At 39.4% G+C, this 27,931-nt stretch overlaps 1 long non-coding RNA gene across 1 annotated transcript in view; it reads left to right on the forward strand.

The window, feature by feature from the left end:
• The first annotated feature begins 4,770 nt into the window (after positions 1 to 4,770).
• The window catches only part of LOC150082025 (uncharacterized), a 46,297-nt gene continuing 23,136 nt past the window's right edge, over positions 4,771 to 27,931 (forward strand). The window contains exon 1 of the long non-coding RNA XR_016547312.1: positions 4,771 to 4,826. This is a non-coding gene — a long non-coding RNA (uncharacterized LOC150082025). The remainder of the gene's footprint in view (positions 4,827 to 27,931) is intronic.

Raw genomic sequence — 27,931 nt, forward strand, 5'->3', positions numbered from 1 at the left:
AGAGTAAGACTTTTACAGGATTGGAATACAGCATCTGACTCAGAGTTAGCAGAAGTGCATGGAAAATTATGGTGATGTAGGAAAATAACAGTGTATTTATTAATGATTGAGGACTAATTGATGTAAAAGGCATAGCACAGTTGTAGGAATTAAATATTCTGAGGAAAAAAAGAGGAGGCATTACTTTCGTATCACTCCACCTATTTTTATGGATAACATTAAAACAACAATTTCTAATACTCTTTATATTTTTCATCCTTTTATTCTTCAGTCATAGGAGTTTACACTTAGCCACGTTATCTAGAATATAATCATTAACCATGATCAGCGGTCATATGGGCTGGAATCCTGTTGAGCTCTAATGCCTGTACTTCTGTGCTACCTTACTGATTACTAGGCTCAGTCAAGCTTTGATATTAGCTTACATGATATTAATAAAATAAATTTTCTGTTTATACTCTGGAACGACCACAAGGTAGGAGGAGTTCACAAGATAGAGCGAGAATACAAGAAACAGCATCATAATTAGCAATTACGAGTTTGAACCCTAGTCACTCAAAATACGTGTAGTTATGCACCCTTGCACCTGACCATCTGGCTACAGCAGCCTTCATATATGCGGGAAACCACAGGAACTGCCTAACGGTTGCACATTTTTCACTGTTAGTTTATATGATTTTTAAATATCGCTTACCTGGATAAACCTATGCTGATAATTTGGTTTTATATGTTATGAAGAAATCTGCATTTGTAGTTGAGACAAAAGTGGCACAGGTTTTAAAAAATTTGGAAGCATGTGCTCTAAAACTTCTGTTCTTGATTTTAGAGGTGATTTCTACCTCTAAAACCGTCACGATCAGTGGTGTTTTCGGGCCGGAACGCACCCGAACTTTTTCCGGTACTTTTTCTAAATTATTATTATTTTTTATTATTACTATTACCAGCCACATGGTGCAAGGAAGCCTGAGACTTATGCTGCACCAGCCAAAAAAAAATTCCCTGAGAGAGAGAGAGAGAGAGAGTCAAAAGTAAAGGGAATCACCAAAAAAGATAAGAATGATGATATCGAGCTCAGGACCCTAGGTGTGCCAAGCCCGTACTCACCAGATGTGAGCCCCTGGGGTTGATGTCATAATAGAAAATCATTAAATTTATACATCTAATACAGTATTATGAAACAATGGCATAATCAAAGGAGAGAGAGAAATATCTATTTCACCCACTGCTACTAAAAATATATATTAATAGTAATCTTTAAAATGAACAGATTTCTTTAAAAATTTATTTAAAAACAAAAATATAAATTTTGCAATGAAACTTGAATGTTTCTTACTAAAGTACAATGTGTTAGATAAGGAGATCCAACGAATGAGATATACTGTGATGCATGCGAACGCTGCATTTTGATTCACCATGAGCTGAATGCTAGAACTGGCTGTTCTATGAACCATGAGTCTGAAGTCTGATTCAGTTACTGTACAGTCGATGTTGTGTTATCATATAGTCTTCTGGAGAACGAGTGTTCCGGTACTATTTTTTTTTAGCAATACACCTCTGGTTATGATGCTTCTTAAAGGGAAATTAAATTATGAATAACCACTGAAGGCTAAATTTAATGAAGTTCAGATTCCCTTTGTGTCTGTTTTCTTTTTTTTTTTTTTTTTTTTGGTAATTGTTGGAGCATCGGCTTCTGTGGCCATAGTGCACCTCCCAAGGTTTTTGCAGTACTTTGATCCAAGCCCGAGGCGGGATTCGGACCCGCGTCCTTTGGGTTGCCAGGCAGGCACTTTACCCACCTGGCTAGCCCGGTCGGCCTTTGTGTCTGTTGTGAAGTATTTAGGTATAAGACTAGATTGTAAATTGTCCTTTCTCCCCCAATTCAATTACATACATGAGAAAGTTAAAAAGTTCAGTTTGCCAATAATAAGATTAACTAGATCTGAAAAGAAGTGTCCTTAATTTATATTACAAAGCAATGTTTTTACTCATTGTAACTTATGCTGCCTCAGTGTGGTATCATAGAGATGTAAATGTTAAGTTTAAACAAAAATTACTTTCAATCCAGAGGTCTATGCTTTCAGTTATTTTAGATGTATGCAGGACAGTTTCAACTAATGCAATGCAGGTGTTGGCAGGCCACTTACCATTAGATTTGTACGTTGTATATAGAGCACTTTGCTACTGTACCAAAAAAGGTACAATTGTTTCTTTTATGAATATTACTTTTGATAATGCTACTGATTTGACTAAGGCCAAGAAGGATATTTTAAATCAATTGGTTATGAAATGGCAATAGCAGTGGGATATAAGTGACACTGACGAGGTGACAAGATTGTTTATCCCTGGGGTCACTTTTACTTTTGATAATTCTTTACTTATGTAAACTCTAGAAGGAAGGGGATGAATCAGATTGGTCCACTTGATATCGAAGGTTCAACTGTTGATGATCCTGCTCAGGTAGCTAACAAACTAAACGAATATTTTGCATCTACATTCACACATGAGGACTTATTCAGGGAGGGGAATGCCAGAGGTGTATTAAACTCTGGCAGTAAGCTAGAGAATCTTGTAAAAACTAAGAGTAAAGTGGAGGAGAAACTGTTGAAGATAAACATAAGAAAGGCACCTGCGGTGGATGAAACCTGTCCAGTTATATCAGAGTCAGCAAACCCTTAGCCATACTTATGAGAGCTTCCTTGGACTCAGGGTAGGCACCCATGGACTGGAGATGTGCAAATATGACCCCAATCCACAAAGGATGATCAAAGGGAGACACAGGTAATTACAGACCTGTTAGTTTAACTTCTGTTCCAGGGAAATTAATGGAGGCACTGGTTAAAGAAGCACTGTAGGATCATCTAGAGAAGACTTCAGTTATAGCTCGAACACAGCATGGGTTTGTTAAGGGGAAGTCTTGCCTGACTAATTTGATTGGATACTATGATGTAGTCACAAAGGAATTGGATGAAAAGAATAATTTTGATATCATATATTTAGATCTTAGAAAGGCTTTTGATACTGTTGCACATGGAAGACTGCTGCACAAATTGGAGCAGTGTGGCATTGGAGGTAAATTGCTGGTATGGATAAAGGGATGGCTGAGTGGGAGAAGACAGAGAGTGGTAATCAATGAATACTGCTCTTCGTGGACTAATGTTATTAGTGGAGTCCCCCAGGGTTCCATGTTGGGTTCATTGTTGTTTTCTGTATTCATTAATGATCTTGATGATGGCATATCAAGCTTAATGTCCAAGTTTGCAGATGATACAAAGGTTGGCAGGGTTTTTTAGGACACTAATGGCAGTACACTGCTGCAACAGGATTTAGAAAAGTTGAGCAGATGGGCTGAGAAGTGGCAACTGAAGTTTAACATTGACAGATGTAAAGTACTGCATGTCGGAAGCAGTAACCCCAGAGCAACATATCAATTGTGTGGTACTACACTGGCAGTGGTAGAGATTGAAAAGGAACTGGGAGTAATTGTGCAGGCAGATATGAAGTTTTCTGAGCAGTGCAGACAGTATGCAAGAGTATATCATGGTGTCTTGTCAATGATATGCAGGAATTTTGCTAGCAGGGATAAAAAGGTGATTATCCCCTTGTATAAGGCAATGGTCAGGCCACACCTTGAGTACTGTATACAGGTCTGGAGGCCTCATTTTAAGAAGGATGTAGAGCTGTTGGAATGAGTACAGAGAAGGGCAACAAGATTAGTGAATGGAATGAAGGGCTGCTCTTACAAAGAAAGGCTTAAGTTTTGCAGATTACAGTGTCTGGAGACTAGGCACCTGCAAGGTGATCTGATTGAGATGTATAAAGCCTTGAATTGTTTGAGCATGCTCAATGCTGATGGGATTCTTCCTCTTGCTCAGAATAATTGCCTGAGAGGGCATAAATTCAAATTGAGAAAAACAGTTGTAGGATAGATCTGCGGAAGTTTGCTTTAGCCAGCGGATGGTTGATTGCTGGAATAAACTTCCATCTGTCGTTGTAGAAGTTGATAGCTTAAACAGATTCAAGGCAGAACTGGACAAAGATTTGGAGCGAGTGAATGGGTGAAATGAGAAAGGTGGTTTTTTTTTTTGGCTGATGCTATGGAAGCTTGCTTTCTTGCATCATGTGCCTTTGCTAATGCTAATAAGTATAACAAATGGTTTTTTCCAGTAATTCAATTGTCTTATGTCCTGACTGGCCATGGGTCCTTGAATTTTAAGTTATACCATTTTGGCCTTGTAAATTCTTTGTGTAGTTGTGGTCAGCCTGAGACATGGTATCATATTTCATACGAGTGTAATTTGTATTCTGAACAAAGAGGAAAGTTATTGTTACATACTGAAGATTTTAGTTTTGGTAATGAAAGTAATTATCCTGCTAATCAGTTGAGATTTAATTTTTTGCAGGAGTTCTGTGTAACTGTTTTTTGGCAGCATACACATTGGATAAGCCTTATGACATCATTAAACCTAAGGTAAATTTAGAAAGTGATTTATCCCAAGTTTTTTTTTTTTTTTTTTTTGTGGCTCCCAGGCTAAGATACTGGGGGCGGGATTGCTGGCATCCACGGGTATAGTGTTTTCTCCAGTGGGTGCAGGATTTTTTTAATTTATTATTATTTTTTATTTATTAATTTATTTTTTTATATTATTTTATTTATTTATTTTATTATATATTATTCATTTATTTTTCATTTTATTTTTATTTTTTTATTCATTTATTATTATTATTATTATTATTTATTTTTTTTATTTTTATTTTTTTTTTGCTGGGTCCCAGGTCCTATACTGAGAGGGGGATTACTGGCACCCACCAGTATAGCACTTTTTCCGGTGGGTACGAATTTTTTTTTTAATTATATTATATTTCATTTTATTTATTTTTATTTAATTTATTTATTATTTTAATTATTTATTTTTTTATAATTTTATTTATTTATTTATTTTATTTTTATTTATTATTTATTATTTTATTTATTTATTTATTATTATTATTTTTTTTTATTATTTTTTTTTTTATGCAGTTACCAGGTTGGGTATCCTGGGGGCGGGACTGCTAGCATCCACCGGTATAGCACTTCCTCTGGTGGGTGCGTGATTTTGTGCTTTAGCACAGTAAGATAAGAAACACTTTCAGGCCGTTCTTTTTACTTTTTGTGGAAGTTTTATCCAAATGCAGTATATACAGGCGGAGTTAGGCGAGAGCCTGGGAGCCACCCATGACACGGACACATATAACCTCGATAAATAGCGTTATACTCAACAACGAAGAAGCCAATCCATAAAATCTAAAACAGGGATCTCTGACCATTTCAAAAATTGCAAATACTCCAAGAGTTACATCGACTTTCGAGGGCTATTTTTGAAAATATGAAGTAAATAATGTAACGTTTCTGAAATACAGAAAATGCAATATCACTGTAAACAGAAATACCAAATTTAATTAAATAATTTAAAGAAAGGTTTAAATTTATTATAACACTTTAGACAAAATGCATATGTGTGTTTACAGAGAACTTCTCATAGTCTAGACTCTAGAATACATTCAGAAACCACAACTCTGATAGTCACTTAAAATGCTTATCACAGATGCAATTGCTCTGCTTACTTTTAAAAACATTTATGAAAATGCAGTCTTACGGGTATATGACTATGTGAAGCTACAGAACTCCTTTTTACATAGCATTCACTAAGATATTTTGGATTGGTTGGTTGGTCGGATTCTCCTCGGCGCATCGAATACTTTCATCATTTTGCACCAGGTCATATGGTACTCGATGTGATCTCGATCTCTCTCTCTCTCTCGTGTATTCGTACAAGTGTCTAAGTTCAGGGAGAGCGCCGGCCCGGGCTCATGAGAGTTGTGTGTCAGTCTAGTGATTTTGTGCTCTCAAGTGAAATTATGCAACCAAGTGTAGATTATTTCGGATATCCCGAAAGCTAAAGATGTCATCTATACAAAAGTTCCAACTATCGGCCCCGAATTTTTGAGGTAATCTTACTTTTTGATAATTTTAGATAGACATAATTATGCTTTAGCAGTAGTGTTTGTTTGTTGTTTTGTTTGTTATTTGGTTTTTAGGAGCATTAGCAACTAAGGCCATATTGCTCCGGGATATGCGGTGGTCATTTCGTGACCTTTCCGCATCCTCCGTATTTGGTGGTGACGGGCTCGAACCCTGGTCTAATCAAGAAGCGTGTGCTACGCACTGCTGCTCCTTCCCACCTGGCTACGGAGGCGCCTAGCAGTAGTGATCGGATGCACGTGTATCATAGCACTTAGAGCAAATGCCACACTGCTGCACGTACTCGCAACTAGGCTAATCCCTGCCTTGAGCAACAAGGCTCAAACCATCTGCCTTTTGTTTCTCAGGAAAGAGAAAGTAGTTAATAATGCACCGTGTTTGCTGCTTACTTGTTTGAACTTAAGAAGGGCCAGCTGAGTGGGATTGCCCACGTATATTACCCCCAAGGGCTCACATCTGGTGAGCATGGGCTTGGCATACCCAGGGTCCTGAGCTGGATATCATCGTTCTTCTCTTCTTTGGTGATTCCTTTCTACTTCTCCCTCTCTCTCAGGGTAATAGGGAATTTTTTTTTTTTTTTTTTGGCTGGTGTAGCATAAGCCTCAGGCTTCGTTGCACCATATGGCTTATAATAATAAAAATAGTAATAATAATAATATACAATAAGGTAATCTATTTCCAGAGCTTACAAATTTACCCTACTTGATCATATATTTTCAGTGTATGTAAATATATTTTTTCTAAAACATTGAAGTCAGCCTGCAAAAATCGCAAACTTAGTTGTTCAGCCCATATTTGACCACTTACTCATGGTTTTTTGGCAATTACAATGAGCTCTGCTTCAACTTACTACGAGTAGATAATTGATTATCCGTATTCCTCTCGTTAATCCAGATACCCACTAAAACAACATGAGCGACGCTGAAGTTGAACTGATAGTTAAGGGGCAGGCGGATTACCCAATCCGCTCAGGGAGTGAGGCCCGACAACTGGGGAAGGTACGAATAAACCTACAAAGACCAAGGCCAAGAAGAAAGAGAAGGGTAGAAGGTCTGCTACAGATGTTCCAACAACGAAGGAAGTCTCTGAAGAGGCTGCCAATGAATCATTCAGCGAATGTGACCATGAAGAACAAAAGAGTCAGGAAACTGAGCATGAAGGAAAAAAGAGTCAGGAACCCCCTATTACCCAGGGTTCCCCCATTGACTGGGACTCCAGTGGAACAGATTACTGCCATTAGAGGAATAGTAGAAAAATACATGGCTAAGCAATCAAGTAGAATTACTGCTGCCATTGGAACTGACGTGATAGAGATCTTCAGTAAAATAGAGACAGTGGTCCAAAAATTACACGTTGACCATGAGAGGCTTAAAGCAAAAATCGAAGTTCTCACACAGGAGGGGGAAAAAACAAATGCAACAATCAATGCCCCTGCTCCTTTGCAGAGGCGTTGAGGAATGGAGCTCAATAATATGTGCCCAACCAACCAGCAAAAGTACAAAACCAAAAGGCAGTAAGAAAGCCTGAATCACATGTTATTTTGGTTAAACCAGTGGAAGATGCACATTTAGATACCAGTGAAGTGATCAAGGAAGCAAAAAACTTCAAGGAGCAGATGAAAACTATAAAAATAGAGTATTAGAAAGACCAGGCATCCAGGAGTCTTAATAGAAACAGACACCAGGGAGAAAGCATAAACCATTCTGAATAATGCTGACATGACAAATTTCAGGCTTAGGGCAGCAGCCCCAAAGAAAACGGCCTTCAGTTGTGATCTTTGATGTGGACCAGAGCTTAACACCAGAGGAGCTCAAAGCCGAGATCTTTAATAAAAATCTAAGTATATACCTGCAAGATGAGGCGAGCGTGGATGATATTAGTCCAAAATACAAAAAGAAGACTAAGTCACCTACAAACGTAAACTGGGTAATCGAACTATCAACCAGAGCATGGCAAATTCTGGGAGCTCAAAACAGAATATTCGTTGGATGGGGCAGCCATAGATTCAAAGAATATATTCCTGTCCACAGATGTTACAAGTTCTCCGCTTTGGCCATACCTCATATACTTGCAATCAGCATGAATCCAAATGTGGCCACTGTGCCCAAAAGGGGCACGACTATAAGAATTGGCCTGTCAGAAATCAGCCGCCAAGCTGCGCAAATTGCAAGGCTGCAAAGGCTCCACACCAACATTCCATCCGAGATACCAACTGCCCTGTCTATCTAAAAGTAAAGAGTCTCTACCAAATGCGGATAAATTATGGATAGAATTCCTTCTCCCAATTACCAACTAGAGATAAGAATTGTACAACTAAACGCGCAGGAGCAAGAATGGTTGCAGACCAGCAGAGAAAAAACAAATAGATCTAATCCTGCTCCAGGGGCCCTATGTTCGCTCTGGGATGGTTATGGGCTTCCCCTCATCGTATAAAATTGTCCATTGTACAAATTGCGATTGTCATCAGAAACCCTGACATCGCAGCAACCAAGATCACCCCCACTATGCACTTCCATCAGTGCCTGTGCCCAGAAATCATGACATCTCTTGGATCACTGTCCGTCCTCTCTCTCTACAGCCATCCAGATGAAGACATCGCTGCTGCGATCTCTCTGATTGAAATGGCACTCCAGCTCCTCCCGGGTGGGCAGCTACTGATAGGCATGGACTCAAACTGTTGCTCGCCACTCTGGCACAGTCAAGCACCAGATAGGAATGCCCTAGGAAATGGCTCAAGACTTGGGGACCTTATCCTCACATCAGGCTTACAAATCTTAAACCGCCCAGGACATCTACCCACTTACAGTGGCCCACTCTAGAAGAGCGAAATTGATATCACAATGGCTACACCTGACTTAGCCAACAAACTTTCCAGCTGGACGGTCCAGGAGTCCTGGACCACTTCAGACCACAAAGCGATCACATTCTCCCTTGTTCGCTCTGTGGAACGCATCGCATCGATTCCAAAGGACATTGTGCGTTATAACACCAAAAAAGCGGATTGGCAATGCTTCCTTGTGGAACTGTCCAGAAGGCTACCGGATGATGTTCCTCTACTGGCTTCACTCTCGCCGGATCACTGTGTACGAAATATTACTGCCATCATCAAAAGTGCCTGATCTGTCCATTCCGCGAGGAGGCCATACCGCTATGATGTCCCCTGGTGGAATACAGACCTTCGGGACTTAAGAAAGAGGGCACAAAAAGCCAGGAAAACTTACCAACGTGCGCATGCCCATCTTCCCCCACATGAGGTTGAAAATGCCTGGGAGGCATATCAGGTAGTTAGAAACATGTACACCATGGAAATTCGTAAGTGTAAGAAGGAGTCATGGCAAACCCTGGTTTCCACTATTGGCAATGAAGACCCATGGGGCATGGTGTTCCGCATCGTCACCAATAGGCTGCCTAGAGGTGAGGTTCTTAGTACAACTCTCAAACCGGATGGCTCTTTAACCTTTACCTGGTCTGACTCAATAAGCAGTATTCTTGATTCCATTTACCCTACTGAAGTTTCAGCGATATCACTGGAGCAACAGCAGTTCATCGACAGTAATCAAGCTTATCAGCCGTAGGATACGGAACCGCCCTTCACTAGGTTAGAGATGAATATGGCTAAAATGAAAGATGGCAAAACTCCAAGTGCTGACTTACTCGAAGTGGATGTAGTCAAGAAATTTGCTGAAAGCTACCCCACCACACTCTTGAGCCTCCTGAACAGGTGCTTTGCTGAAGGAACTTTCCCTGTACCCTGGAAGACTGCTACTCTCAAGCTGATCCTGAAAAATCCAGATAAACCGCCCCAACTTCCTGCCTCCTACCGACCAATAGCTCCGCTCTCCGTTTTGTCTAAGCTTCTAGAACGACTTCTGCTGTATCGCCTCTCCACCTGCTATAGCAATAAGTAACTCACCTCACCATGTCAGTTTGGATTCAAGACAGGCTCCAGCACTGAAGACGCTATACACAACTTGATTACCCAGGCCACACATACAACTTCAAAGTATACTCTAGCCATCATGGTGGACTTTGCTGGTGCCTTCGATCGACTGTGGTGGCCCAGTGTCCTTCGCAGGCTTCGGCAGGCAAACACGTCCAAAAACCTATACAATAGTCTAAAATCCTATCTCAGCAATAGAAAATTACAAGTTGTAAACAAATACCAGACTATCACAAGATGCGTTCACCGGGGTTTCCCCCAGAGCTCTGTCCTTGGGCCATTCCTCTGGTCCATTGTTCTGGACGAGTTCCTGGGGTTTGACCTGGGTGGGGCCAAACCCTTGGCCTTTGCTGATGATCTTGTCCTAGTGGTCAAGCTGACACAAGAGCGCCACTGGAATCAAAAGCAAATACAGCTCTGGAAAAGCTCCAAAACTGGGCAGCACTCCACAATCTCTCAATTTCTGGTGAGAAACAAAATCGATTATCCTCAAAGGAAAGCTACAAATACGCAGGCCTCCAACAATGAAGTTAAATAACATCCCCATCCGTCTCTACACAGAAGTCATACCTGAGAATCTACATTGATACCGGTCTTACCTTTCACTCTCATCTGAAGTACTTATCCACAAAAATCCGAAAGTATACGGCCATGATAAGAAGAGTCAGCAGAGCGGACTGGGGCTTGAAGCATAAAGCTTTGTCTCTCATCTATAAAGCGGCGTTTCTCCCAATTGTGTGTTATGGAGCCTCAGTTTAGTGTACAAAGGCCATCCTGGAAAAGAACAAGCGTAAACTTGACTCAAAACGAAGATTCATGCTGTTGTCTATCTGCAGGGCATGCGGCACTGTCAGCACCCCTGCCCTACAGGTCATTATTAGATGCTTGCCACTCTATCTTGAGGTGATTAAAAGGGGCCTTTACCATCGTTTAACGAAAGGAATTCCGACACAGTTGTTAAATCTTCAACTGCAGCTTACCAATGACTTGAAACAAGAAAGAAAACGTATCTTCAAACACCTTCAAGGACTTTGGCAGCATTCATGGGAAACCACGCCCAAAGCAGAAATTACCAGAAGATTCTTCAAAGTCTCCTTCCTGGTTTTCACCTGGTCTGCAAGTTACATTCCTGATCACAGGACATGGGCCCTATCAAAAGAAATTGACAGCAATGTGAATTGAAAGCAATCCATTCTGCCACTGTGGCGAAGAGGAGTCATAGGGGCATCTCATGTATGAGTGCCCTGCTTACGATGATTGTAGGCTCAAATTTTTTACTGAAATCCAGAGGAACCCTCGTGAAACATACCTTCTTCGGGATGAAACAACATACAAAGCCCTAACGAGTTACGCGGAAGCTGTCTTTACCATCAGACGGGCAAAGTTTGCTGAACTTAGAGCTGCTCAGAACAACGACCCTCAAGTGCAAACACAAACTAGGGTCGGATAGCATTTTCCCAACTGATAAAAGAGTAAGACTGAAGATTAAAATACTACGCTGGCATCATCGTGGTTGGCACTCCTTGGAAAGCTGATTCCCAGAGAGTGCTTTGCCTTTGGCACTTACACAGTGGCACCTGCCCCTGTGACTTTTGATCCCTCTCCCCATCCCCTATTTCTCCTTACTCGGGTGGACTGCCTTCTCTATCTGTCCACTTTAGCTTTTTCCTCACATTCAGATCCCCCTTCCTCTTGTTCCCCAGGCCTTCTCTTCTCTTCCTTTTTTTTTTTTTTTAACTTGGTCTTCGTCCAGGACGCTCAGGCGGAGACCAGCCAGAGAATAAAGGGCAGCCTGGCTACCTCCTAGCGGTGTGTGCGGGCAACGTGAGGCCCACCAGGGGCCCTGCGGCCAATTGTCAGGACACTCAACAGAACCTAACGCAATATGTCATATACAACAGACAACACTTTTCTGGCATTTACAGTAGTTCTGTATTTCTTCACAGCGTACATATGGCGCAGATGTGAGAAATCACAGGTGGCGCCTGACTCTAACACTATGCACTATGTCTATGTTCGGGGCTCGAGTTACATGTTGTGCAGCTGAAAAACCCAGAATTACTACTGAAAAAAGCAGTATTTTCTCCCTCTAGTCACTCTATAAACAAGTCACTGACAAGTGGCTTGTTTATAGAGGATCTAAAATACGTCATAACGGACGATATTTCATACCACTCACTAATTTTCCAGCCATTAAGTCGCTTAATGAAATATCGTTTCAATTCACGTTTTATGAGGAGCTCATGAGGACTACTTGAAATTATCTTGGAATATATGTTGCACACTAAAGCTCAGGGATAAATCCCTACTGTGAGGTAAAGGAAGGGCATTAGCTCCACACTTTGCTTACTTAGGAATACTGTTTCTTTTCCCCCTTCTGGTTCTAAATGCATTTTTCAGACTGTAGGTCGAACCCCGCTAAAAATCTGAAGTCGGTGCCTATGAGCACAGGAAAATTAGATGCTGATTAGAGGAAATCTTAAATAGCACATAAAAGTGCCTTATGACAGATGGAAATAACGAAAAGGTCTCGCCAATTGTGATCAGACGCAAAGATAAGGTAAAGAAATGTGATACCTCTGGTTTTAAAAAACTGCGATAATAATTTAAACAGTGTTATGCAATCAAGTTTTACAGAACACATGCAGTTCGGAGCGAAACCTTTAGCCTGAAAGGTGAATATAGAACTGTTAAACTTATCAAAGATGTAAACGTCATGTGATCGTTGACAGACTGGTTCAGCCTTCAGAAAGTGACCCCTAATCTCTTGGTTAGCTTAGGTATTGACAAGTGTGTTCACTGAATGATCAGCATGCTGTGCTTGCTGATAAACTTAGAATAACTCACGGGGGGGGGAGAGAGATCCCTACTCCTTTGCGTCTAAGATCAGGTTTTTAACTAATACAGAGTTAAATTGTATCGTGGTATATCTATCTTACTATTAGGTTTATGCTTCTGGATTTTTTTTTTTTTTTTTTCATATTTGAGCCGAAATTTACAATTTTATGTTAGAAACAGACTACGTATTACCATTACAAGTATTACATGACATTATAAGTATTAGATGACACGAGTAATTACAGACCAGTTAGCTTAACTTCTCAGTTTTTAAATTCTGTACAGTGCGACCAACTGACGATGTTACCAACAGCAAATTCTAAGTGGGAAGCATTCAAGGAATTAATCGTGGAAGATACAGGACGTTTCATACCTATTAAGAAATATTGTTCAAGATTTAGGCCTAAATGGTTGTCAAATGAACTAATTAGACTCGTGGCAGAGAAGAAAAATGCATGGGATGCATATAAATTATCATGCGATACAGAAGCCTATGTCATATATAAGCTAGTCTGTAATCAAGTCACAAGGAGGTTAGGCAAGCGAAGGCAGATTACGAGAAATCTTTGGCAAAGGATGCTAAGAAAAACAGCAAGGATTTCTTTACTTATATAAACTCTAAAAGAAAGGGGATGATTCTAGACTGGTCCACTTGATATCGAGAGTTCGACTGTTGATGATCCTGCTCAGATAGCAAACAAACTGAATGAGTATTTTGCATCTACATTCACACATGAGGAGTTATTAAGGTTCGAAAATGCCAGAAAGTTATCAAATTGTAGCAGGGTGCTTAATGATTTTGTAATAACTGAGAGCAAAGTGGAGGAGAAATTGTTGAAGTTAAACATAAGAAAGGCATCTGGGGTGGATGGGACAATCCAGTTATATTAAAGGAGGCGGTAAAGGAACTAAGCAAACCCTTAGCCATAATTATGAGAGTATCCTTGGACTCAAGGAAGGTCCCCACGGACTGGAGATGTGCAAATGTGTCCATAATTCACAAAGGGGGATCGAAGGGTGACACGAATAATTACAGACTAGATAGTTAAACTTCTGTTCCGGGTAAAATAATGGAGTCACTGGTTAAAGATGCATTGCAAGATCATCTATACAAAACTGAAGCAAAAATTCAGACACAGCATAGGTTTGTTAAGGGAAAGTCTTGTCTGACAAATTTGATTGGATACTATGATGTGGTTACAAAGGAACTGGATGCAAAAAATAATTTTGATATCCTATACTTGGATTTCAGGAAAGCTTTTAACACTTTTGCGCATGGAAGACTACTGTACAAATTGGAGCAGAATGGTATTAAGGGTAAGTTGCTACGATGGCTGAAAGGGTGGTTGAGTGGGAGAAGACAGAGGGTGGTAATGAATGGGTGCTGCTCTTCGAGGACTGATAATGTTATTAGTGGAGTTTCACAGGGTTCGGTGTTGGGCCCACTGTTGTTTTGTATATTTATCAATGATATTGATGAAAGTATATCAGATTTAGTGTCGACGTTTGCAGATGATATAAAGGTTGGCAGGGTTGTTAATGATAGTAATGGCAGTGTGCTACTGCAACAGGATCTAGAAAATTTGTGCGGATGGGCTGAGAAGTGGCAACTGAAGTTTAACATTGACAAAAACCATGTTTAGTCTCTAGAGCAAAGTTTCCAGCACCCCACTCCCCCCATACTTCTCCTTCAACCCATGCACGGTACTAAGTACTATAGGTTTTGATACCTTTCGTGTTTGGGGTTTTCATAAAAAAAAAAAAAAAAAAAAAAATGCAAAGTACTGCATATGGGTAGAAGTAACCCCAGAGGAACGTACCAACTGTGTGGTACTACACTTAGCGTGGTAGAAAATGAAAAAGACCTGGAAGTAATTGTGCAGTCAGATATGAAGTTTTCTGAGCAATGCAAACAGGCATGCAAGAGCAGGTCATGGGGTTTTATCGATGATACACAGGAATTTTGCTATCAGGAAAAAGAAGGTGATTATCCCTTTGTATAAGGCAATGGTCAGGCCGCGCCTTGAGTACTGCGTACAGGTCTGGAGGCCTCATTTTAGGAAGGATGTATATTTGCTTGAGCTTGTACAGAGAAGGACAACAAGATTGGTGAGGGGAATGATGGGATCCTCTTACCAAGAGAGGTTTAAGCTCTGCAAATTGCAGCCACTGGAGACTAGGCACATGCAAGGCCTTGAATGGGTTGAGCACGTCGAATTCTGATGGGATTCTTCCACTCACTTGCTCAGATTATGAACCTAAGGGGGCATAAATTCAAATTGAGGAAAGACAGTTATAGAATAGATGTGCGGAAATTTGCCTTTAGCCAACGGCAGATGGAAGTTTGTTGGAACAATCTTCCATCTGCCGTTGTGGAAGTTGATAGCTTAAATAAATTCAAGGAGGAACTGGACAAACATTTAGAGGGAATGGTTGTGTATATATATTTTTTTTTATGTTGATTTTATTGATAGGCTCATACATTTGCTTTCTTGCATCACATGCCTCTATTAGTATTACATTATTACATTTCATGATTACTACGGAAGATTTTACTAAGAATTACTTTTTACGATTTCTAAATTAAAATTTTGTCTAATCTACTTTTCTTTTCCCTTTTTTTTTTTTTTTTTTTTTTTCTAATAGAAAAGTTGTTCCCATTTTCGATTACGATAAAAGAGCATTTCTGAAACGAACATACACCGATTATACTTCAAGAAAAATAATAAAGGAAAATAACACAATAGTTGTAGCGTGACGACACACCTACCCTTATACTTCTGTTTTTCATAGCTAAATAGGCGTACTGAAGGGCAAACATCACAAACAATCGCTGTTCGTTTTATTATTGTTTCATTTATTTATTTTATTATTTTATTTTTAAATAAAACCGCTTTACATCCGTTTGTGAAGTAAACCGATGGAATTTTTTGACTAAACCAAGGAAGAGAAATAACATTCCCACAGAAAAACACAGTTTGGTTAGAGAATCTAGAATGATAAAATTTAAATGGTAATAGTTGGTCCAATTTTAACATTAAATTCAAAAATTTAACTCAAAATGTAACACAGACCATAGAACAAATTACCTAAACTTAAAAATACGCGAAATGAAGCGTATCTTTTCTTTCTTAATATCTGCATTAATATCTATAGTAAACTCTAAAAATGTGAAGTAAATCACTTTTCTTATGAAGTAACAAAAAGATTCCATATCTTTTTGTTACTTCTTTGTTACATCTCTATAGATTACATACAAATCTAATGGCATGTGACCAGATATAACCTGGAGGGCATGTTGTAGAAACTGCCTTACAGACGTTCTGTATAGCCAATTTTGTCCTTGAGGTTGTCACAGACATTCTCTCAGATATGCCAGACAAGCTATACTTGCTACCTGGGAGTCTAAAACGCTGATGGAACTGATATTCGGGTGACACTCAAGTCAAGTGGACCCAATTTCGGCGAAGTCCGGACGGTCTGTGACAGCCAAATCCTCTGCTTGCACCTTCACGATGGTGGGACTGTTAGTAATCCTGGGTATAACCTCCATGCACAAGTACATGGTGGGTGACCACCCAGGCGTGAACCAACGTAAGCAGGGGTCGAGGTGTGGCGCCCACACAACATGGAGGAGCGCCACCCTCTATGTTACCAGGCAGTACTAGGTGGTAGACGACTCTCATCAACCGGTGAAATACCACCACTTTGCTTATTGGAGGCTTGAAGTGGTGGAACCCATGTTTAGAATCTAGAGCTAAGTTCCGGTCAACCCTTCCCTATCTCTTCCATCATGCAGTATGATTGATGACTTTTGAGGTTATGATGAACGTCGTGGCGAGATCCAATATTCCTTACATTTCGAGGGTACAGCTCTAAAACGGTGTTCGCAGGCCGGCCACTAGTTAATACACTGGACCGTACCTATTGGTAACTCTCTAGGAGGTTTCCGGATCAGCTAGTGTATAATCTTGGTACCTCTACTCTGCCAGACAGTGACTGGAGGGAGTCCGAGTAATGTGTATGCGGGAAGCATTGTCGAGGCCACGTTATGTCAAGGATCTGGGTATATTTTTACCACGTGTACGCCATATCCAAAAATTTCATTACTTCATACAGCATGTCCCACCCACTTTTTCTTACTATTGAATACACCATGAATTGTCAAACTAATATAGCAAGTTTATCTGCGAAAAGATCTAAACCTCCCAAGAACTTCATAATTCATTTCACAAATATACGTGGTCTCAATTCTAATCTCAACGATGTCCATTTCCACTTGCAGTCTGCCAAACCCCATGTACTTTTTCTCACAGAATCTCAGTTATCGGTTGATTCAACTACTGCTCATCTCAGATGCCCAAATTATTCGCTGTATGATTCCTTTCGCCTCAAAGGTGGTACTTGTGCATATATCCGTTCTGATATTCCCTGTCAGACACTTGGCAATTTGGAATCTCCTCTCTTTGATCTTCTCTGGCTTAAAATCTCTCTACCTCATTGTGTCAAATTCATCTGTTGTCTCTAGCGTTCTCCCAACTCCACTAATCACTTGGAACTCTTTAACTTCCTCTCTTTGCAACTTGACTTTCTCCAGTCCAACTTTCCTAACAGTGAGGTAATTTTCCTTGGTGATTTTAATGTTCACAACTCCAGTTGGCTTCCGTTTTCTAGTCACACCGACCCAGCAGGTCGAGATGCTGAGGCTTTTGCAATTACAATGACCTAGCACAGATTGTTCATTTACCTACAAGAATACCGGACAGTCCTAATCATACAGCCAATACGCTTGATCTTTTTCTCACAAACAACCCTTCTAAGTACACGGTCGAAGTGAGAGGTCCTTTAGGCACTTCAGATCACAACTTGGTGATTGCCTCTTCTCCAATGGAACCTTTATCTCATGGCTATTCCCAACCTCGTGTTGTTTGGCATTACAAGAATGCAAAATGGGATGACCTGCGAGACTTCTTTTCTTCTTTTCCTTGGTCGGATTACTGTTTCAAAACTTCTGATGTCAACGTTTGCTCAGATCGTGTCAGTGAAATTATTCTTGCAGGAATGGAATCCTCTATCCCACACTCCACTTTAAAGTCTCGTCCTTTATCTAAACCTTGGTTTTCCAATAAATGTGCTAAGGCTGTTCAAGAGAAGAATGTTGCATATCGTAATTGGCTTCTTTCTAATTCTTCAGTTTGATTTTCTGACTACACCAAAGCTCGCAACAATTGTAAAGCAGTTATTAATCAGTCCAAACTTGAGTTTGAACAGGCTAAGAGTAGAATTCTTGCTTCTTGCCCTGATGGTAGCCGAGCATTCTGGTCTCTTGCCAAAGCTATTGGCCGCAACTTTTGCCCATCTCTGCTCCCACCTCTGTCCAAACCAGATGGTTCTGTTGTCACTTCAGCCAAGGATAAAGCTGATCTGCTAGCATCCCATTTTTCTTCCAGCTCTTGTATTAATGATCTTGGTAAAACACCTCCCACCATTCCCAACACGCTCCATTCACTGCCTCCTGTGGTCTTCCGTCAAAAGGATATTAGAAGGATTTTGATGAATCTTGATGCTAAGAAAGCTCCAGGTCCCGATGGTATTTCTCAACTTGTTCTCAAAACCTGTGCTCCTGAACTTACTCCTATTCTTTGCCGCCTTTTTTCACTTTCTTATTCCAAAGGTGTTTTTCCTTCTGCTTGGAAATTTGCTCATATCCAGCCAGTTCCTAAAAAGGGTGACAAATCCCTCCCATCCAATTATCGTCCCATTGCAATTACTTCTACTCTTTCTAAAGTAATGGAGAAATCAATAACCGCCAACTCTTAAACTACCTAGAAACCTTCCGTCTGATCAACGATCGCCAGTATGGATTCCGTCATCGTCGATCCACTGGTGATATTCTGGCTTATGTTACCCATTTATGGACTAATTCAATGGAAAGGTTCGGTGAAACACAAGTAGTTGCTCTTGACATCTCAAAGGCTTTTGATCGTGTTTGGCATAAAGGTCTTCTAAACAAGCTTCCATCTTATGGTTTGCCAACTGTTTTTAGTAATTGGTTATCCAGTTTTCTCTCTGATCGTTCACTGATGGTGATGGTAGATGGCTCTCTGTCTTCTCCCTTCTCCACTAATGCCGGTGTCCCCCAAGGTTCAGTTCTTTCCCACACTCTTTTCCTCTTGTATATTAATGACCTTCTTCCATTGACTGGAAATCCTATCCATAGTTTTGCCGATGATAGCACATTGCATTCAACTTTCCATTTTGAGAAACCTTGTCCTGCTCAATCAGCTTCAATTTCTCGAAAATCTGCTACCAATTCCCTAAATACCGATCTTCAGGTAATTCTCCAGTGGGGCAAAGACAACTTAGTTGATTTCAACCCTTCTAAAACTCAATCTTGTCTTATATCTCGCAAAAAGGATTCTTCTGCTCCTATGCTTATCTTTAGTGACACTCCGATTTCTAGGAAAAATGATATATCTCTTTTAAGGATTACCCTGACTTCTAATCTCTCTTGGCACAAGCACATTACAAATATTGCTTCTTCTGCATCTAAAAAACTTGGTTTTCTCTTTTGCTCTCGGCGTTACTTTTCTTCCAAACAGCTGTTCACTCTGTATAAATCGCAAATCCGCCCTGCCAGGGAATATTGTTCCCACATCTGGGGTGGTGCCCCCAAAACAATTCAATGGCACAAGCACATTACAAATATTGCTTCCTCTGCATCTAAAAAACTTGGTTTTCTCTTTTGCTCTCGGCGTTACTTTTCTTCCAAACAGCTGTTCACTCTGTATAAATCGCAAATCCGCCCTGCCAGGGAATATTGTTCCCACATCTGGGGTGGTGCCCCCAAAACCTCCCTCAGGCTTCTTGATTCCATTCAGAAGAGGGCAGTTAGGTTAATTAATGATTCATCTCTAACAGAGTCTCTCCACTCGCTTTCTCATAGACGTACTGTTTCTGCTGCATGCCTCTTCTACAGATACTTCCATGGGCACTGTTCTTCTGAATTGGCTTCTATAATTCCCGCTCTCTCTTTAAAAACAGTCCGAACACGTGCCGCCACCAGCCAACATCCATTTACTGTCCAACTTCAAACCCACAGAACCAACTTTTCATCTTCCTCATTTATTCATTCAACTGCCGTTTTCTGGAACAACCTTCCTTCAGAGGTATTTCCTGAAAATTACAATCTACACAAGTTCAAGTCCAATGTCAACAAATATCTTCTTTCGTCTTCTCAACCTCCAACGCAAGCACGGTACTAAGTACTATAGGTTCTAATACCTCTGGTGTTTGTGGTTCACATAAAAAAAATTAATAATAAAAAAATAATATTAAAATGAATATAATTTAACTTTAAATTTCAATTTCGTTACCAAAGTCACCCAAATAGAAGCAATATAAGTTTCAATTGGCAAAAATATGCCTTAGGCTTATAGTATAGATTTAATGTCCTCCTTCCCAATCCCCATTCAACTCTAGATATTCTTACTATGGCTGCACTAAATTTTTTAATTTTGTCAATTAAGTTGTTTACGTGGGGCATAAATTTTAAATTAGAATACAAAATTTCCACCAAATACTTATTTTGTTACACCATAGGTACCTGTTTACTGGCTATTAAAGCCCTCAGTGGTCTACTAGTATCCAATTTAGCCTTCAAAAGCATTACTGTTTTATCTGAAGAGTTTGCAGATGACTAAGTCATCTACAAATGCAACTTTGTGGCAACTCACAAGTGGCACCTGAAACCACTGGTCAAGCACCAGGTTCCAAAATAAGGGTCCTAACACTGACCCCTGGGGACACCCCCTATTCATAAACTTCCTGGTAACTAAATGTTCAGACCTAACAGTAATCTGCTGTCATTTAAATAACTTATAATAACTCTGTATAAATTATATGGACATCTGATTTTTCCGTAGAGAACTCAGTATACTATCTTAACTAGTCGCTAGGATGCCAAACCGTGTCAAAAGCTCTTTTAAAGTCTATAAATAAAACCAACTCGTACTTACTAACTGAATTGTGTACATGACCAATCAGGTCATTTAATGCACCTTCAGTAGATTTTAATTTTTCGAAGCCATGTTTACACGGCAAGCACATCTTCCTTTGATCTAATAATTCTGTCAGGCGTAGGTAAAGTAATCTTTCAAATAATCTACCCAAATTGGGCAAAAGGGAAATTGGCCGGTAATTTCGTGGGTTAGACAAGCTCTCTTGCCTAGATTTCGGAAAAGTTTGAGTAGTGCATTTTTCCAAAATACTGAGAAACCCCCTCCCAACAAGCACTTATCATACAAATTTAATAATACTGTTGGACATAACTCTAACAGTTTCAATATTGCATTTTCCACTAAATTAAAACCAGGAGTCTTGTCAATATTGATCTTACTATCTACCAATCTCAATTTATTCAGTTGGAACAAGGGACAATTCTCTAGGGAATAATACTGACTATTCAATTGCCTAATTTGCAATTGTTCAGTAGTATCAATTGCCTGATTATCATCTGGAAACAAAGCGTTCAGTTATTACATGAACAGTTTCTCTCCAATTCAATGTTTCACTGTTACCTATTTTGTCCATAGTTAACTTATAAAGTATCCCCTGGCTCATTATTACCTACTGTACTGACCAAAGTTCTCCAGGTCTGTAATTTATGTTTATATATTAATTTTCTATAACTTCTTTTACACCTGTAAATTTCGTGATAATAGCAGACCTCACTAGAATCCCAACCTTTGTCTCTGGAATTGCTTTCCAGCAGCAAAAACCTCCCTTCACATCAAATTCAATTCTTTAGCCTATCTTTTCTTTTTTTAGTTGAATTTAACATAAATATTATAAATAAAGCATATTTTGGACATATAAAGAATACCCAACAAAAATCTCCTATTAAAGAAGTATTAAATCTGTTCCAATTTATAGTTTTGTATTGAAATCGAGATTGTTCAGTTGTTCTATACCCACCATTACTGTACTTATCACCTGTATCTATATGGAACAAAATTGCTCTGTGATCACTATTAGTTACTTTAATATCAACATACCAATGACAGACTATTCAGCATTCCAACAGAAGCGTCAGATCAATATTCGAAGCACCATGTATACTGTCAAAAGTGCAAGACTGATTTATTATATTTAATACATTTAGATTTTTGGATAATACAAAATCTAAAATCATATCTCTGGCATCTACAGTACAACTAAATCAAAAGTCTGACTTAGTATTGGAATCCACGCCAATGATAATATTACCATTTTCAAGTCTTCCCAGTACCAAACTCTAACCAGTTTAAAACACTTTCAATATCCACAGAAGGTGTACAGCACAATCAAATAAAAAGCAACTTGAGGAGTTTCTACTTTTCTGAGGGGCTTCAAATTTAAATATGGCCGGGAGCCTATTTCATCTTAACCGGCCCTGTCTACATCCTTCCTAAAGTGGAGCTTCCTGACCAGTATTCAGTGTGTTTTCGGAATTCCAAAGAGGAAGTTGTCGTTTTATTATTTAGGACAGCTATAGCTGCTGTAGGCCTACTCTCAGTTACATACACTAATTTAGTAGTCAACGGAAGACCTACCACTCTAAATAGCTGCTTAGTTTGCACAACATACGCACCTTGTAAACAAATAATATCAAAACTATTCTCATTCACAAACACACGCAACTCATCCATTACAGATCGTGATCTATGTGCATTATGTTGTATAACATTCAAAAACCTTTATTCCTCATTATCAAGACTACCCTAAAAATCAAATATAAACCTACAGTCAACCATAATTTATTCTTGAGCTTGCCAATTCAAGTGCTCTTTTATACTCAGGACAATTTGAGTCCCTAACAGAATGCTGACAGGACAGTCTCTTCCTTTTTCTCTTACAATTTATACAGAGTGCTTGGTTGTTGGTGTCTGTGCATATAGTCGGCATAAACATACCCACCCCTCAGCACAGTGATCACAGGACACTACTTTACGACTACAAAACTGGGCAGAGTGGCCATATCCCAGGCACTTTAAACACTTAATTACCACAGTGAATCTTCTAAACCTATGACTAGAAAAACCTACATAAACTCTGTCTTTCTGTAATAAACATTTTAATAATCTGGGGGTCAACCCTACAACCCAGTTAGTCACTTTTACCTTATTACCTGTATTAAATACAAGAACTGTATCATCTTTAACCTCCTACAAACTAAAAGTAGAATCAGCCAGATTCTTAACAAACGAATCGTCAATCAACTCATCAATATGTCCTTAGGGACATCAAATATTAGAATTGATGGATTATTAGTTTTCGGTTTATCATATTTAATACCTTTAGTAGTTAACAAATCTGAGCCAATAGTTTTGTTCAGGTCACTTCGTGACCTGAACAAAATTATTGTAGTAGTTAATTTAAAAAGAAAAATGCTATTAAAATAACTGCAAACGTAGACATTATCAATCAACCCGACTATCCAATAATATCATCCATTTTCTCAGAGCCAGCACAAGCACGTCCTCACACCTTGAATTCAAAAGTGTAATAAGTGAAAAAAGCGGTCTTGAAGAACTACAGTATAAGCGGTCAAAAGAACATGTATGTGTATGTATGCGTGTACGTATATAAAGTTATGGGTTTGGCGGCACCAGGAACATTTGTTCAACTCCGCCGTTTAAATCTTTAGCTTTCACACAGGACACTGAATTTATAATTTAGAAAAGGCAAAACTAAAAAGCCTACTCAACAACCCATCCCTTCCGCGCGGAGGGAGCCAAACAACCAGCCCTGTTGGTCTTCAAGAAGACAGATAATCCATCTCCAAAGCGGAAACCAAACCCAGGAAGGCGGAGATCCCGTATTCAAGAGGAGAAGAAAGAGAGAGAGAGCGAAAAAAAAAAAAAAAAAGAAGAAGAAGAAGAAAAGAAAAGAAAAAAAGCTGGAGGTCGAAATCCTCTCAAGATTATATGACGCAAACAGAGCAAAGAAATGTGAACAAACAAACCGAGTCATTCAATAACAGTTAAGGTAAACTAAAACTGAACTAATATGGTTATATCAGTAAACAATATTTACACTCAGCATAAAACATAATACTAGAACTGAAACAAAGCTAACAGGGTTACATCAGTATATAGTACATATTTACACTCAGCATAGAACGAACAGTGCAGAGGTGAAAAAAAAATCAGTTGGAAGCATTTGGTGTTTGTCCAATCGATCGGCGTCTTTCAGAAACAAGACACGCAAAGTTCTGGAAGATGGAGTAAATTTCTTTGTTTTCCACAAAGAGCTATTCCAGTCCAGAGCGAAAATCTCTAACACAATTTTTAAGGAAATTCTGAAGTCCTCATAAATGTCACAGTCAAATAAAACATGCTGCCAGTCTTCAAGTTGTCCGAAAGAACAGAGGTTAATATGAAGTACGAATGTGTACAATTTATCGTTTAGTGATCCGTGTCCAGTGATGAGATATGACGTCTGCATGGATACAGAGAACCATTTTCTTCTTCCTTCATCCATTAGGTAAGTAACCTTTGAAAAAAACTTTCTAATAACCTGCCCGGTCAGCGACGTGCCCCATCGTGTCTACCAGATGTTAACAAGTTCGTTAAATGTTTTTCTTTTCACCCTTGATGTTATGATTACTCAAGTTAATTATAATATCAAAGAAATCGGTTGGAATTGTTTTTTTTAGTCAATAACAAATGTATAGAAATTAATTTTTGAAATTTTTTATTCTGTAACCTGTGAAACCATGCTCCAGTACTAAAGGGTAAAATAGGAATGAATTCTGCTGTGTAATAAAGGCTTAACAGTTTTTCTCGAAAGGCCCCAGTCCTGTCGAGTAATAGCATCATAGCTCTGGAGAAACTTTTAACTTTAGTCGCCAGATGCGAAAGATGGCCATTGAAATTCAATTTTTCATCCAATATTAATCCCGAATATTTCGTTTCAGTTATTAAAGGAAGTTGAAGATTTTTATTTATTTTTATTTTTGGGAATCTGTTATGATCTACTTTACCTTTCGGCAAGCATTTTAATTTTAAGTGGATTAATATTTAACTTGTTCAGTTTGGCTCAGTTTGTAAGATCCTGTACAACGGATTTGGCGTTCGATTCAAGTACCGCTCTTGAATTTCCCCTGATAATAATAGTAACATTGTCTGCATACGCAATGATATGTGTGCTTGAAAATTTTCTCCTTAGCCAGTCGTTTAATACCAGATTCCATATCAGAGGTCCCAAAATAAAACCCTGGGGGCACCCTCTATAAACAGCTCTAGTAATAGATTGATGTTTAGATTTTATTAGGACTTGTCTCTCCTGGAAATAGTTTCTAACTAAAGAGAAGAGTTAGGGGTTACAGTTTGCTCTCCTTAGTTGTTCGAGGACGCTCTTCCACCAAAGGGAATCGAATGCGCCCTCAAAGTCAATTATAATGGCCATCACGTATTTGTCTGTTGAGGGATTGATATGTTGTATTAAGGCGTCTTCACTCGTATTGTTTGTTTGATAATAGCCGTTTGTCGTAAAACAGTTTCTCGATTCTGAGAGCTATTAATCGTTCAAGCAATTTTCCCACGTTGGCAAGTAATGCAATCGGTCTGAACGCTTTTGGGTTAAAGAACGATTTTTCAGGTTTGTGGATTATACGCAGCAAAGCTATTTTCCAAGGTACAGGGAAAATTCCTCGAAGCGACATTTGTTAAACATTAGCAGAATACTATTAGGAAAAGTTTTTGCAACCCTGATGATGAAAATATTTTCAAGGTTACTACCAGGACATTTAGAAACATAAGAAGTTAGTCACAAAGTAATATATACAGTGCTCGACAAAATTAACAGAACAAAAGGTTTTTCATTAATATTTTATTATGAAGAGTGTCGCAGAATGCGAATATTTGATATAACAGACATCCTGGCATGCAAATTTCAAGTATCCAATAGAAATCGATCTACCACCTTACAGAGCCGCACATTATGAAAATTATTCATGCCTATAAAAACTTGGGTTGCGACCACCACTTCATTCCCTTTTTTTTTTTTTTTTTTTTTTGGGTTGCTCAGTGGGATAGCCACATTTCCGGTACTCAAGATGGTAAGTGTCGTTTAGATGATTCTTTCAGATGATGGGCCGTTGGACAACTTGAAGCCGGGTAATCGCAGGCTGAGGTGGCACTTTGGCCTAATGAGTCAACGCAGTGTCGTCTCGGCACTATGTAAGCTTTCAGAAGACAGGAACCATTACAAGAAGAGCTGGCCTAGGTCATCCGAGGGCTACGTCAACTAGACCACACTGATATTTGGCTTGAATATCTTGAAACTGAAGACATCCAACGATTGCCGTGGCAAGCACGATCACCAAACTTCAATCCGATCGAACATGTGTGGAATGCCCTTGTGCATCGCATTGCACGCCGATAGCCAACTGCTCGGGTAATTGGTGAGCTTAAGTCTGCGCTGCTGGAAGGATGGAAATTTTTGGCACAGAATCTCATAGACACCCTAATATCGAGCATGGTTCTCCTCTGTCAGGCATGTTTAGCCGTTAGGGGGCACCATACGTCGTACTGATGTCATATGACCATGTTTTCGACCCTTTTGGCTATTCTTATACAACCCCTATAAATGTCCCTTTTACGTGTCCGAAGTTTCTCGCTATCTCCTAAGTTCATCGTTATTGGTATAGTACACCATAATACCAAATTTTTTCCCGCTTCATCGCAAGCTGCACGAGTTACACCACGTTTTCTTCGTGTCCTGTTAATTTTGTCGAGCAGTGTAGTAGTTCACCACTTTATCATAGTCGGCGAGTTCGCAAACTGATGACAACTGTATAAAAATTGAAAAATATCCGTTTTGAGCGATTATTAAAAATGGGCTGTTAAAAATATGGGGTTGAAAAAATATTAAAAATAGAGCGTTGAAAACTGAAATAATTTTAATTTTAATTTACATGTAAATTAACTTAAAAATTTTCTGTGTGTATTTAGTTTTACATTTTTCTATGTGTTAAAGAAATTTTGAGACTATAAGTTATGCCCAAATTTCAATTTGCAGAAAATCACTAAAAAAATTTAAAATAAGTGAGGGAAAAGGCGCTAATCAGGCCTATATATATATATATACACTGGTGTCAAAACTTAAGGACCAACACTATTTCTAAAGGTTACAACTACAAAACCTTTACTTAAGGTACTCTTTAATGATGAGAGTAGATTCAGTCTCAGCAGCGATTCTGGACGTCAGCTGATCTGGCGAGAGGTTGGCACCCGGTATCACCCTGCAAACATCACTGAAATGGATCGATATGGCGGTCGAGGTGTTCTCGTCTGGGGAGACGTTATCTTGGATGGCCGTACACAACTCCAGATACTTGAAGGCGGTACTGTAACCGGTGCACGCTACTGTACTCAGGTAATCCTTCCCCACGTGCGTCTGTTCCGAGGTGCCATTGGCTCCGAGTTCGTGTTTATGGATGATAACGCCACCCCCCCCCCCATCACATTGCATGTGTTGATATGCTTTTGGAAAGTGAGGACATTGTTCGTATGGATTGGCCTGCACGTTCTGCAATCTAATTCCCATCGAACACCCATGGGACGGTCTGGGGAAACTCTATCGGCACGTCCACACCTACCAGAAAATGTTCACCATCTTCAGCTGAACATTTTCTGGTGGGTGTGGATGCCGAACAGAGGAATGGACGATGTTACCGCAAGAACTTATCAACAACATTGTTCTAAGTATAGACAGGCGGTGCAAAGCCTGCATCGACATTAGGGATGGCCATATCTCCAACTGAGGACCACCTCTTCCCTTTGTTCCATCTTTGGCAGTGATGCATCTGTATCATGGCAGCCAGTGCTATGTTGCCATTTTTGAATAAAGTCCCTCTGTACCATTTTGTTTCCGTTGTTGTATCCTTCGTCATTTCTGTACCTCACGAGGTTACTTTGGTATGCAGGCCACTCCTATGAGAAGCTACAGATGAAAACCTGACTGGTTTTTATATTTTGCACACCAGTGTATATAAATGGCTTTAATGAAACTTTAAAAAAATTGAAAAATAGCCGTTTTGAGCGATTATTAAATAAGGAATATTAAAAAGTGTCGAAAAAATATTAAAA

Source organism: Mastigoproctus giganteus, chromosome 8 (genome assembly GCF_048544385.1).
Source record: "Mastigoproctus giganteus isolate SK-2022 chromosome 8, ASM4854438v1, whole genome shotgun sequence".
Lineage (NCBI taxonomy): Eukaryota > Metazoa > Arthropoda > Arachnida > Uropygi > Thelyphonidae > Mastigoproctus > Mastigoproctus giganteus.